The sequence below is a fragment of the Sorex fumeus genome, unplaced genomic scaffold (genome assembly GCF_029834395.1).
Source record: "Sorex fumeus unplaced genomic scaffold, SorFum_2.1 ptg000044l, whole genome shotgun sequence".
Lineage (NCBI taxonomy): Eukaryota > Metazoa > Chordata > Mammalia > Eulipotyphla > Soricidae > Sorex > Sorex fumeus.
The window spans coordinates 29894497-29909989 of NW_026606101.1; positions in this window are offsets into that span (position 1 = coordinate 29894497).

Here is a 15493-nt window from a genome sequence, read left to right on the forward strand (position 1 = left end):
AAACTCAACCCGCTCCCCTCCAAGGGGCCCCAGCAAGGAAACCCAGGCGCAGGGGCAGGAGACTCTGCACTGTTCTCTTCAGGGAGCTGGAACAAAGGCATGTGGGTCCTGGTGCTGAGATCTCCAAGCATGCTGGAATCCGGGCTGAGCATCCTCCACCCAGATCCTCCATCTTCCAGTAGGCAGGGGTCACACCCACCAACTGGCCCTCTGGCGCCATGTAATCCCATCAACAGCCAAGACCCAGAGACTATAAAACCCAGCTCCCGGAAGCGTGCGGCCGCATTTACGGCCATGCAACATATTATTATTTCATTCTTACTTTTGACAACCTGGCCGGCTACGGAATGTAACCTGCCCACATGGCAAAGTCTGGCAAACTCCCCACGGGGTACCCCATAAGACAAATACCAGTAACAAAGATGGGTCTCATTCTCCTAACCCTGAAAGAGCCTTTAATATGGCACTTTAAAAGAAAAAATCTCAGGGCTAGGACAAAGGAGACCTTACTGGGGCCTGCTCGAGGCAATCGACGAACAACAGGATGGTCGTGATCATGATTGTGAATCCATTTTGGAAGTTGGAAAGATAATATGGGGCAAAATAAAATAAATTGCAACAGAAGGAGACTGACCTAGAAATCAGCTGTGTGGCCTTAGCAACTCATGGCCGATACTCTTTTTGGATCCTTATGGTCTCAGTAGAGATAATATGGTAAAATATCCATTTATTATGAATGACTAGTTTTCAGCCTTGTGCTGGTTAGTCTGTGTAGCTATATCTCTCATTGCCATTGTGTGACCTTGACAAGTTCTTATTACACTGAATTTTGGCAGGCTCCCTTTAAGTAATTTTGCTAGAATTGTAGTGCTTGAGTATTCTTTTGTTACTCAAGGAAAGGTGACATACCTTGTTAATTAAATGACTGGATTTCAACCTGATTTTCCTTTTAGCCTATGGATTTCTTACATAACAATCACCTAATTTGATGATGTGGAAATTTTGTTTTTGTTAGACTGCATCTTTTGTTGGCAATTTAACATGATTAAAATGTCTGGAGAGTATCTGTAAGTAGCAAAGCCGTGATGTCCCATTGACTTCTAATAACTTAATGGATATCTTTTTCTTTTGGTACTTACTCTTCTTCAAACTTTATATCATTTTGGAAACACTGCAGGGTAAGAATGCAGCCTCCTGAGAAATATTTGAGAGATTAATTAATACCTTAGTTATATGGATACCAAAGGACTTTCCTCTTATGGGAGTGATGCATCGTGGCATTTACAGAATGTAGGTTACTCAGAAAGGTTCCCATGTTTCTAAAAGGCATCAGATATGAAGACTCTATCTCTTACACGTTAGAAATGCAATTTTTGAAAATTCAATTTTGGATTCTAAGTTTCTTTAACTTTTCTTTAAAACCAGGAATCAGACTGAATATATTTGCTTGATCTTTTGTCACCATATGTCCCTAGTCACCCTTTAAGAATGGAAGCAGCAGGCAACTTAATTTGTTCACAGTATAATCTCAGATCCCTTTGAGCAAGAGTGTTTTAGCAGTTCTGTTCCTTAATTGTGGAATTTATTACCAATTTCTAGTCACAGTGCACTGTCTGTTGTTACAAAAAAAAAAAAAGAAGGGAAGAAGGCTTTCTGTTTTCCCGGAAGTGTATGCTCAGATGGAGCAGGAAAAGAGTCTGGAAGAGAGGGTGAGAGATGTTTGTTCATACTCCTCAGATTTTCTTTGGGAAAAAGGATACACATATTACCACCCCCCCCCCCCCGGCCCCGTTACTTTCATTACTGTTGCAGTAATAAAAGTATGGATAAGGGAAATAAAAATTATGTTAATAAAATAAAGAAACCCATTTAAGGAGAGGCATGAAGAAGTGCAAGAGGAAAAAATAGAGGGGAAAGCAAAGATCTTAGCAGTGCCAAGGAGGAATGAATCAACCTATTCTCTCATGTTCTTTCTTCTAACTTCTCTGTAACTGCAGTGAATTTAGTGGCTTTCTTCATTCAGTGACGTTCACATATATCACAGGGCAGTTCTTTTTGCTGAAATATTTATTTGCCTTTAGTTGGACTGTATGAAACATTAACCACAGACTTGGTAGTCAACATGCATTATGTTCCCTTGCTTTTCACAAAGCCATTGCCCAGGGAATCAAGACCCCAAGGAGAGAAGGGGCCCTTCAAACACCCTGCTCCTGTTCGCATAGCTACTGCAGCCATACCCCAGAGTCCTGCTGTTTCTAACATAAATTATCTCCATCACTATTTTGCCCTTAATTTTCTGAGATGGACTCTTAGATCCAGTGCATTCCCTTTTTTATTTATTCATTTAATTTGTTAACTGTAGACAAAGAGAACACATTTATAAGAATTCTGGTAAAGGAAATGTGGTAAAAAGAATGAGCAGATTTATGAATATGATTTCATTATAAACATCCCAGGGGAGTTGAAAATCCATTTCCATTGTTATACAATGAGGATATTTAAAGACTCACTGGAAATAGATGTCACAATATAGGGTGCAAGAAATTTTGTGAATCCCAAGACTCCGGATGATCTATGCTGGGAAGAAAATAGCATGAAGAGTTGAAAATTTAGCTTTCAAGGAGCTAGAAAGAGAAAACTAATGGCACTTAAGTGCGCACACACATACACAGACACACACACACAGACACACACACACAATCTTGACATCAATAAGTTAACAGTCAGAGGTTTTTACACCGTAAAAAGAGATGTTATTCAAAATGCCATTTAGGTACCTGGGGTTCTGGAATCTGATGACTTGGAATATGAGACTTGGAGGATTAAGGAAAGCAACTAGCCCTTCTCACAACAGAGCTTCGAGTGCCCTTGTTCCTGTTAAAATGTGTGAAGGAAATCTAACACAGAGCTCTCCACTTTGCAGAGATTTGCAATACCTCCATGAAGGATGAGTTTTCTTATTTATAATTAAATTCAAAATGACTAGTATGTTCTTTCGAAGAGAAGGAAATGACTATCATGCTGAAAAATCTTAATCCACAACTCTATTAGTTGTCAGTATTCTTTTAAAGATGAGATTAGTTAGGAAAGGAAGGGATAAGGTGTGAGATGAGAACTGCAAAAATTTGGAGAGAGGGATAGTTACAGGAATATGACAGGATGGGGTGGTCAACGTTTATCAGGAGAAGTAGAGAACTAAATCAAAATCAGGCAGGAGAAGAGAGGTTGACAGAGGGTTGGTTTTGGGGCCATACTCGAGTGAATTCTTGAACTATATGACATGTAGGAATGGTTAGATATATTATATGTATATATTTTATCCATAGAGTGTATGATCGTAATATTTTGCTTCCTTATCTGATTACAGTGAACAGTCTGGCATATAATTCATAAATACCTAGGAGTTTAATGAATAAATAGGTGAATAAAATAAAAAAGTGAATGGATGAATTGGGGGATACACAGGGTATATTTTGTGGAGTGAGGGAATGAGAGTATCGCTTTGGTAGAGTAAGGTAAAGGCACTAGAATCAATCATGAAATTGCATCTAATGTGCTTGGAGTCTGGATATATTTCAAAAAAAGTTGTAATGAGGATCTTGAAGAGATAATACTCTTTCATGTTTATTACAGTCAATTTTTATGACATAATTACTATGTTTATTATTCAATTGCAAAGATATAAAAAAGAAATAAATTTCATTGATGCATAAATGGATAAAGATGATGTGGTATTCACATGCAATGAAATATTTTTAAAGAATTAATAATATTTCATTTTCTAAGTAATGAATAAGAAGGAAATCCTGCCATATATACCATGGATGAGACTGGAAGGAATTATGCTGAGTAAACCAAAGAAGAAAACATACCATTCGATTTCATTTATTTATTTATTTGAGTTTATTTAGTTAACCACAAAAAGAAAGAGTGAGGGGAAGGGGGGAGAGAGAGAGAGAGAGAGAGAGAGAGAGAGAGAGAGAGAGAGAGAGAGAGAAGAAAAGTGCCATAGAGGCAGCCTGTGGGGTTGATGGGAGGGAAACTTGGGACACTGGTGCAGGGAAATGGACAGTAGTGGAGGAATGGGTATTAGAACGCTGTATGACTCTGTATGACTGAAACCTAATCATGAATAGGAAATGTATTGTAGTAAAAGGGGGATGTCTTGATTTCCTTTGACCTCATTATTTAGAGAGGAGAATGACAGAAAGAAAGAAATCAAGAAGAAGAGAACAAGAAGTGATGGATAAACAGGCATAGAGTTTCAGTTAAACCATGATATGGTTGAGTGGTATAGCTATATATCCAAAACACAGAATCAAGAAAACTGAAATCATGAGATCTCAGCGGCAGCTGCTGAAACTTTGTAATGTGCCTGTCAAGTTGATAGGCAGGGATGGGGTGTTGGGGTAGGGAGGGAATATGGGAACACTGGTGGAGGGAATTTAACACTTGTGATGGTATTGATTTTGAAATATTATATGCCTAAAATGCAACTACCAATAACTTTGTAAATCGTTGTTCTTTAATAATAATAAAAAGAACTTTTTTTAAAGGTCACAATTACTCATACAGGAAAGATGTGAGATACATTTTTTAATTCAACTGATTGCAGGATATTTCACATTTTAGGATAGTATGTTCTCCAAATCCAAACAAATAAATAAAATAAAATAGAGAGATACAGAGATATATAAACCTAAAATGAGAACAAGCGAAACAGAATTATAGAAAGAGTCGAGGTGGTTAGCAGTTTGAAGGGGAAGGAAGGAAAGATAGTATGGTGTTTAAGTTAGTTTGTTCCTCCAATTTGTGTGTGTGTGTGTGAGAGAGAGAGGAGAGAGACAGAGAGAGACAGATAGAGACAAAGAAAGACAGAGAGACAAAGACAAAGATAAAGTTTCTATTTGTGTGTTTAAGAGAATTTCAGGTATCGCAAAAACATAGAAGGAAGAATTAGATAAACAGATCTAGGGATAAACAGAAATTCTGAAATAAAATTAAATGAGCGATTATGGGGCCAGAGATATAGTATAGCAACTAGGGCACTTGCTTAACACACAGCTAACCAGGATTTGATCCTCCGCACTCCATATGGTCCCCCGAGCACGGCCAGCAATAATTTCTGAGTGCAGAGCCAGAAGTAATTCCTGAGCATAACCAGTGTGTCTTCCAAACCAAAATAAATAAATAAAATCAAACAGAGAGATGCAGAGATATATAGACACAAAATGAGAACAAGAGTAACAGAAATATAGAAAGAGTCGAGATGGTAAATAGTTCTGCATCCTGCCTAAGCCCCAGGTCATCCTGAGCACCTCCTGGGAGCACCGTCTCCAGAAATAAGAGTCAGAAATAGGCTGATGGCATTTAAAAAATATTCTATTAATAAAAATGGTAGCGATGATTGAGATTGGGATAGTTTTTATTTCAATAGCTGCAACTCTAGGGAGTGTATGTCTGTTAGATCTTAGACTTAGGTTGGTCACAATTTTAAAAAAGAACAAAATCAAACTCAAAATAGATCAAAGGAGTGGCTTATAAAAGATGCAAGTGATTATGAATAACAAAATTGTTTAAATTCATAAATACATAAAGTATGTGGAAATGGAATCAAGGACCACTGTTTTCCCCTCCCAAGTGAGAGCTGGGTCTAAGTGATGGTTCTCCTATTCAGTGATATGTGAATTGGATTGGTTACATGCTCTAGTGAAATCTCTCACATATCAATATCCTTGTAGGATACTGACAGAATGAAGACTGAAAAAAAATTATGAATCAAAACATTAATAAGCAGTTGCCCTTTTCATTGTTCTTACTCATACCCAGGTGAACCCCAGGCCGATTTTCTTCCTGGCATCTCTGCCCTACCTCAAGCATAAACAGAAATAATTATAAATTATATCCTAGGCTAGTCAATAGAATGTGTTCTAAGCCCAAGATTTAATTCATCTTGGGTGATAGTTCATCTCACACAGCCCCACCAGACAGGAATAACTTATTTTAATTGACCATCATTCGTGAACTGGAGCGTGGTCTACTTTAGAAATGACACTGCCACTTTATTGTAACTGTATTTCTCTGACTCATGGTTATCTAACTGAAAGAAGTAAATCAATTTTTCATAAATCATAAAAGCATGGAGAAAAATAAAGTGAATTTCTTTCTCCAGACCTTTCTAGCTCTCTAAATTAAGAAAAAAAATAATTTATCAAATTCAGTGGCTCTTTGGTTATTTTTAGAATTACCCCAGAGATAATGGCCTTAGGAGGGAAGAGTTGGTGACACAGGGACACAGCCTGAGCTTAGGAAAGGGAACAGGAGGAACATTTTCCAGGCTTCTTTGGCCCTTTGTTAACAGAGTTGACACAATCAAGACTCTTGTAACCCTTTTGATGGCAAGTGCTTTGTCCATAGAATCTTTGTTTGTTGTTAGAGATATTGTTCCTAGAAACTTAGATAACCATATACATATGAAGACACTAGGATTCCTTACATGCCATATCCCTTCCATGCCATGGAGGTAATAAAGATATGCCAGAGTATGAGTGAATGAACAAGAAGCAAAATATTACTATACTCCCACTGGGCGCCTCTACAGCTGCCCACTTCAGTGTTACTTCCTTTGATTCTTTGAGCTAAATCGCACTCTCCACCTTTTTTGTAAACCCTTCATGGTAATCTCATACCATGACACAGTCAGAATCACCTCAGTTGCATAAAGTGGTGTCAAGTTTATTATGGAATCACATTTGTCCGAGATGCTCCCCCCACTTCCCTTAAAGTGCCACAGATTGAAACCAGGGTTTCAGAAATGAAAGTGCTCTAGTTCTAGCCTACATCCTGGTCCACTAGGTGCTTTTGAAATTATCCCAAATAATAGTGATATCAGGATCAGGAAGAGCATGCTGGCAATACCAGACAGTTGGCTTTCAAGCTTCTGAACAAGTATTTTAAACCATTAAGCTTACTTTGGGTCTTTCCCCAAGACCCTTTTTTGATGGGGTTAAGAATGGATAGATGAAAGACACAGCGCCTACCCTCTTCTTAAATGCATTCCTAGTGAAGACTAGATCACATTAGTCAAACTAATCTAAATAGAGGCAGTGAAATTGCATTAGTTACATCCAAGACCATTCTGGCTGCCCCATACTAAGGCTTCGCCTTCAATGAATGACCTTAAGGAGTTTGCTTGCTTGTTTTTATGTTTCTGGTTTCTCTATACAAATAGCTCTGGACTACTAGTTTTGGAACCTGACATCTCTCTCTGGAAGGCAGATACTTTGGGTTCTACTATAAAGCATTCTAGTCGTATGCCAGGATATTTTATAAAATGTAGAAAATTTAGTTTTTCCAATTTTTTTTTAAAAAAATGGACAATATGGTTTTCAGGATGTGGGTACAAGTGTGGGTTTGGGTATGTGTACAAATGGTTTCTATTCTATCCAGAATCCAAATAATGAATATTTAAAAGATAAACATTTAAACAATACCCTACAATTCTAACAGGGTTCAGAGGAGTGCATGTTCATAAATAAAGTGAAGCTCTAGGCATTGAATCACATTTTGTTAGTTCTCGGGACTCTTTTTCCTTTTTTGCTTCATTTCTAAGAAACTGACATCGTCACTTTTTCATTTGAAACCCCAAGGTTCTTACTGTATTGGCTCTCATACATTGGCTCTCTCTGTATTTTATCTTAGAAAAATAAGTGTATGTTGCCATTTAAGTCTAAGATTGTTACCAAGGTTTGTACTTTGGAGCACCATTTTTTGTGTTCACATTAAAATATATGTATATGAAACCTCTTATTGTCTAGTTTTCACTCTCAGAGAACCCGGCAGGCAACCAAAAGTATTCTGCCCACATATATGCCTGAGTGGGAACTCCTGTAAAGGTGATTAGAGGCTGCCCCAAAGCCTCCATCCCTCTTGGAGAGCCGAGCAAGCTACTGAGAGTATCCCGCCCGCACTGCAGAGCCTGGCAAGCTACCCAAGCTATCGTACTCGATATGCCCAAAACAGTAACAATGATGGTCCTCATTCCCCTGACCGTGAGTCCTTAATATGCTATCGGGCTACACTAGCACGTGACAGGGACAAATGGAGATGTTTAACTGGTGCACGCTCAAGCAAATGAAAGAACAGTGGGAGGACAGTGCTACAGATATATATATATATATACAACATTGCACAATGCATATATGGGGGGACAGAGAAATGTAATTAAGACAATGTGTCATTTATCAGTGCCTGAGAAATGCCATCGTTGTGGAAAGCTTTTCTCAAATAAATAAAGGGTGAATTTTTATTTGAAATAAGTAGTACGCTAATTTTTCTTGGTCTTTGTTTTGAACTGTTTTTATATAATCCACACCACTAATATATTTTAAAGTATATTTGTCTTTCTATTTGTTCCTAATAAATGGAACAATTTGGAAGGAATAATTGATTTATGGGCTAGAGCGACAGAACAGCAGTAGGGCGTTTGCCTTACACACGGCTGGCCCGGTTGAGCTAGGTTCGATTCCTCTGCCCCTCTCAGAGAGCCCGGCAAGCTACTGAGAGTATCTTGCCACATGGCAAAGCCTGGCAAGCTTCGTGATGCATTCGATATGCCAAACATAGTAACAACAATGCTGTGGTGCTGCAGGGCTGCAGTGTAATTGATTTATTGAAAGAGATAGGGGGAGGGTTCTTTTGGATTATAATTTGAAGAGTTGTTTTGACTACTTGCCAGAGTTTCTCAGATTTAGAATTTTTAGTTGCAGATTCTTCAATTATTGATTCGGTGGTCATCCCTATAAGCATACCTATGTCTGCGTCTATACAGAGAGTTTGAGTCATTTTTGCTCTGTCTTCTGGTGTTTTAATTTGATTATTCAAATGCTGCTTTGTGACCTTAACTTATTTATTTAATCAAAAATATTTTTATTATAACCCACGATTTACCTAGTTGTTCATAATGCAGTTGTCTCAGACATTAATTGTTCTAACATCAGTCCCACTACCAGTGTACTCTTCAGTACACTATCAGTATACTCTTCCACCATTGTCCCCAGTTTCTACCAACATCCCTTCTGATCCCTAGGACCACAACGGTGTCATTTCTAATGTACCATAGCTAAGTATGTGACCTCCTGACATCATAACAATGACAGTAACTAAAGAGAAGGGCTGTGTGACGGGCGATGAGAAAGGGGGTAATGGTGGTGGGTCAGAGATAGAGCATATGCCTAGCATGTGTGAGACTCTGAATTCAATTTCTAGTACTACAAGCATCCTTGTCCCCCACATCCCTCTGGGTGTAACCCTGATGACCCAGAGCAGGCATCTTAATTTTTTCTAGTTGTGACCCCTCAACCAGAGAAATTTTTGTGACCCCAGGTATATAGGTATATAAAATATGAATGTAAGTCAAACATTTTCTGATAATAAACCATAAAGAAATTTATTTTAAAACAAAATTTTACAAAGTTAACTGACCCACTGTTTAAGAAGCTGGGGCCCAGAGGACTGCTCAGAGCTTACGCTCCAATGCTCAACATTCAGGCCTGCACAGCTGAGCTGAGATTCAGAAGATGTAGCTTTCAGTTACCCAGGAACTACTAGGGTGATTCCAACACCCTCCCCCCAAAAAAGGGAAAGAAAAGGTCAGATAAAAGAAAGATATACTTGCCCAGTTAAAAATACCAGAAGAGACTGAAACGTAATCATGAAAGTTTGTAAATCTATAACTGTATCTCACGGTGATTCATTACATAAATAAATAAATAAATAAATAAATAAATAAATTAAAAAGTTCAAAAAAATACCAGATCTTTCTGAAAGTTTATGGCCTTTAATTTGCTCAGTATTTCCACACTCCTCTAACTTGACGTTCATTGTGCATATGAGGAGGTCTTAAAGGAGCTTGGTATTTGACCTGAGAGTACACTGACACATGTTTTTGTCATTTTTCTTAACAGTTATAAGTTTTCATGGGTAATTTTGCAAATGTCCAGCATTGCTAATAATGCATATTTAATTTGTGTAGTGAGAATACGTCTATTCTCACTAGGAGAAACCTCAGAACTTAGAGACTTTCAACCTAAAACTCCTTTCCCTTCATCCCATCACTACTCACCCTCAAATGCCCCAAGCTTTGCAAGAATTGTGCCTCAATCAGCATCCTTAGCCATTTGTCCCAATCTTTCTCCCTCTCTGGATTCTCATAGGTCCACCAGTGGGGATGTCAATGAGTGGTGATGTCAGCTATTTTTCTTGAATCACCCTTGCCACACAAAATAAAGTTGCTTTTTTTGATAATAACACTAGATCCTTTTTTTAACAAAGTGAGTAAATTGGAGAAACATAGCTTGGAACAAGGCAGTTGGCCTATGTGTTGAATTCCCATCATAGGCAGGTCCTTGCTACACAGAATTCTTTATATCATAGCAGGTAGGGCATTTGCCTTGCACATGGCTGATCCGGGTTCAATTCCTCCATCCCTCTTGGAGAGCCTGGCAAGTACCGAGAATATCCCACCCGCATGGCAGAACCTGGCAAGCTTCATGTGGTGTATTCAATATGCTAAAAACAGTAACAACAAGTCTCACAATGGAGATGTTACTGTTGCCTGCTCAAGTAAATTGATGAACAAAGGAAGGACAGTGCTACATGCTATTAAGCACAGTGACTTACAAAGTTATAAACATAGAATATTGTAGCACTGATCCCACCACCAGTGTCAACTTCTGTTCCTCATTTTTTTTTTTCAGGTTCCCTCACAAATCCTTCCCTCAAGCCCACTCTCTTGATAGACACCTTTCAAAATTCGGTTGTTAAAGTTTGGATTTCATAATTTAAGTGGTACTAACTTTAGGGTTTGGATATTTGACTATATGATTCATTAACACTGCCAATGTACCTGAACCTCCTGACCTGGCTCACGTTGCTTCTCATTTGTCTCTTCTTCCCCTCCCCTTCACTCTTTTTTTTTTCTTCTCCTTCCTACACTCTGGGGCCAAGACTGATCTGAGCAGCCCTCCTTTAAAACATTGTACTCTCTTATCCAGTTATTCTAAGTACCACATATAAGTGATATTATCCTGTGTTTATCCTTCTTCTGGCTTACTTCATTTAACTTGGTGTCTTCCAGTTCCATCCATGTTGCCATGAATTGCATGATTTTATCATTTCTTATAGCTGTGTAGTATTCTATTATATATGTGGATATATATATATATACATACACTATATATAATCACATCTTCATAATAAACTTATCTGTTTTTGGACATCTAGTTTGATTCCAAATCTTATCTATTTTGCTGAGCTACACACAATTCTTTTTCACTTACCTTATATCACAATCACGATCACGATCATCCTGTTGTTCGTTGATTGCCTCGAGCAGGCCCCAGTAACGTCTCCTTCGTCCTAGCCCTGAGATTTTAAAAAGTGCTATATTCAAAGCTCTTTCAGGGTTAGGAGAATGAGACCCAACATTGTTACTGGTATTTAGCATATTGGATACGCCACGGGGAGTTTACCAGATTCTGCCATGTGGAAGGGTTACATTCGGTAGCCTGCCAGGTTGTCCAAAGTAAGAATGAGATGATAAGATGTTGCATGCCTTTTTTCCTCTGCCGGTACCTTCATGCGTTTGGAGAGTGGTCTCAGCAGGGTGGTGGCTGGTTCTTGAGGTCTTTGGTTGCCAGAGCTCTGCTGGGGGCGGGGAGGGAAACTCAACCCATCCCCCTCCAAGGGTCCCAGGTGAGGATAGCCAGGCGTGGGGACAGGAGACTCTGCTACCTTATATCAATTTCATTTTTTCTGCTAATCTATTTTTTAATGTATCTGTGTTATATGTTTCATGGCAATAACTTCTCAAGTTTGATGCCCACTTCCTTGTCATTTGATTCAGGATGGCCAACAAGAGTCTAGAGTTCTTCTGACCTCAGGTAAATATGGTGATGTGACCTGATGAGAACCAGTCCAAACTGAAACTGATCCTGAAATAGAACTTCTTTTCTTATTGGGACTGCTGAAAAACTCGTAGTTTACATTGAAAGCTTGGAACTGTGAGTGAAGTGTTCCTCCATGGGAATGATTTGAGAATTAAATCACATTATATAAAATCAGAGTCAAAGTCCCAGGGCAATGGTACAGAAGGTACATTTGCCTTGCACGTGGTCTACCAGGGTTCTATCCCCAACATCCTGTATGTTCCCCAAGCACTGCTAGTAGTAATTCCTAAGCCCAGGAATAACTCCTGAGGATTGGGGATGTGGCCCCCAAATAAAATCAAACACAAAGCCAGAATCAAGAAATAAACAAAGAAGCACACTTCTGAGTCCTTGGATTATCCCAACTAAAAGCAGAAGCCTACCATTGTCCTTTCTTCTTTTAACCTAAAGTCAATTTAAATTGAGTTCATAGTCACTTTCAGTGGAGTGAGATGCGTCCCTTTCCTCCAAGAGCTAGTTTGTAACAGCTGATATTATCGTACTGTGTTCAATATTTAGGGCCATAGAGAGACAATAGTGGGGGGGAGATATTCCTATGAATAAAAGTAATTATAAAGGCTTCACAGTATGATGTAAAATTTTTGCCAAACTGTGAAAGAATGAGAGGAATTTGGAGAGTCAGAGAGTGCCCATATGTGAGCATTTGTTCTTTCTTTTACTCTGTTTCCTGACACACTTTGGTCTTTGTTTGGTGTCTTTTCTCCATCCATCCTTCAATGCATCCTTTCCTTAGGACTCTGGCTACATGTGACTTCACACCATGCTTCCTAACTCTTGGTTTAATCAACAGTCACAGTTTTTGATTACCCTATCTATATGCAAACGGTTTCCAACTCATTTCTCCTAGCAAGACATCAGTTTTTAATTCTAAGCTACGTTTACAACTGGCAACATTTTTCAATTTGCATCTCATATACCTCCCATTTTTAATATACTAAAGTTAACTTCATCTTACCTTTTATGCTAACCTCTTTCTTCTCCAGGCTTTATGACTAATTTTGCTATACTGTTTACAGTAACAGATAAAGTCAGAGATAATCCTAGATTTCTTCCTTTGTAAAATTAAGATTCAGTTTAATCTACTCCCTTATTTGAGAAATCTATATCCTTCTTTCCAGTCTTCTTTCCCTCAGAAAATCTCTGCAGATTTTCATAAGAGCTTCCTTGCTGGTTTAACTAATATTTTCCTACCTTTTGTTTGAAATATGTTTTTTTTTCAAATCTAATTTTATCAAATCATACCCATAGTTTAGTTTCCCTTTTGCCTAGAACAAAAACATACAAGTTCTTTAGCTTGGTTCATAACAATCTTTATAGTCTGGACCTCTTTCTTACACTCTCTTTTACAAATTGTCCATTTATTTCCAGTTGTAGTTTCCCAAGCACATTATGTTCTCTGTATGGCTATTTAATAGGCAAAGGATATTTGTTGTCACAGATAGGTCTAGATCCCAGGCACAAGTACCATTTCGGATAATAAGTGCTATCGAAGACATCGGGTCCTCCAATATAGCATAATCTTCTGACTACAAAGTTCTCAGCAGGAAATGCACAGCAAATGATAATAATGTATGAATTAGTTAGCCTCTTATTAGAAGTTGAGAATCTAACCACCAGTTTCCAGGTCTACCCTTATAGAACTGTGGAATTTAAATATATTCTTTAAATAAGTCATGAGTCACCTTACATGATGAGTTAGGCAACATATGTAAATCGTGGGTCCAAGAGTGTAAATTCTAGATTAAGGCATGAACAAATATCACATCTTACTCTTATGACTCTCTAGGTAAATGATTCTTGGTTCAGAATTATTCCAGAACTAGGATTCTATATCCAGTATTCTCTGTGTTCTTTATAACAAAATTCTTATATCAGATATAGGGATCATGCTGCAAGATTCAATGATTTCCACTTCTGAGTCTTGCATGCTCCCTATTCCTAACATATTTTTTTCTCTTCTGCAACTCTCCTTACAAAATTCATTGTGGCTGTAATCATCTATGTAAAACAGTCTCTGCCCTTTTATTGTTCTTCAGATAATCAACAATTGGTGCACATTGTATATCCCTTCTGGCAGAATTCACTATATTGTGATTGTCTTTTTTATAATTGTGCTCTATTTATCTTGGCATCCTGAGGACATGGATAATGTATGGCATGGAGCAGGTGCTAACAAATTGTTTTTGAATACATGATTGAATCAAATGAAGATGAAATGAGCAAAATGACAAATTCAGAGTCAATATACATAGCCTGTGAGCTCTTGTTTGGGAGGGAGTAAAAAATACATGACGTTGGAGAGATAAAGTTTGTTTAAGTAATAGTTATTGATCAAATATTGCTCTAAATCAGAAGTCCCCACATGTATTTTGCCTTTTTTCCATTTTTAGAAAAAAACAAAACCAACCACCCCCACCCGAAAATCTGTCTTCTTTAAACAAACAGAAACAAAATGCCTCCCAGTTGCTCCCATGGCTATGCCATCCCAACCTTCATTGTTCCTATTCTGGGAACAAGTATCACTCTCTTGAGAAAAATGCTAAATTTGCAATAATCTGAACTTGAGTGAATAGAAGGTGAACTATCTAAACAAATGTATTGATTATCACCAAGATATAGTTTGTAATTATTGATAAAATATTCAATTTAAACATTAACTTAAAAATATTGATTTAGAACAGTATCTCAAAGGAGTAATTCTGGAAGGAAACTAGACGTTTATGTCAGTGTAGTTTAATGCTATAACAAACACCCAACAAATTCAATATTGCCTTGATACAATAGAAATTTTCATTCATGTCAAAGATAACAAGTACATTCTTGGGTGACTAAGCTCCCAAGCAGTGAGTCACAGGCCAGGTTGTTTCTTTGGTGTGAGTCTCCTACATGGACACTTATTACCACCAAGATGTCAGGAGGTATGTGAGGTGGGCATGAAAGTTTACCTAAGGCTTTCACTCTCTGTTCCTCTTGAGTGGTACCTGATTGACTCGGATTATGAACAAGAGTGCAGTTTTATTGTCCTATCTGGTTCAGGTTAGCTAAGAAATGGAACTTGGCTTTAGGGGAAAATTAACGGGGTTTTAGGATCACAAAAGATGACCCTTCTGCATCAGGAAATAAAGAGGAAGAAGGAAGGAATAGGGGAGTATGCATTTAAAGCAAACTCTGCTTAATGGAAACAGTATAATCATAGCTCAATTTTATCTGTCATAAGAAATCTACCTTAAAAAAGACTTGTGAAAAATTACAAAAGTTATGTGGCATTATTTTTCAACTTTGTAATGGTTGGTTTGTACTCATTCAAATAGACAGGGTAATTTAACAGCAGTGATTCTATCAGAAGCAGTGTCACCATCATCATCATTATCACTTCTTCATTGGAATCATAATATGATGTATAGGTCACTGCACCAGGTAATGGAGTTTCAAGGAGGCATAAAGGCCTTGAGGACTTTATAATCAAGTTGGGAAGTCAGGGCAAC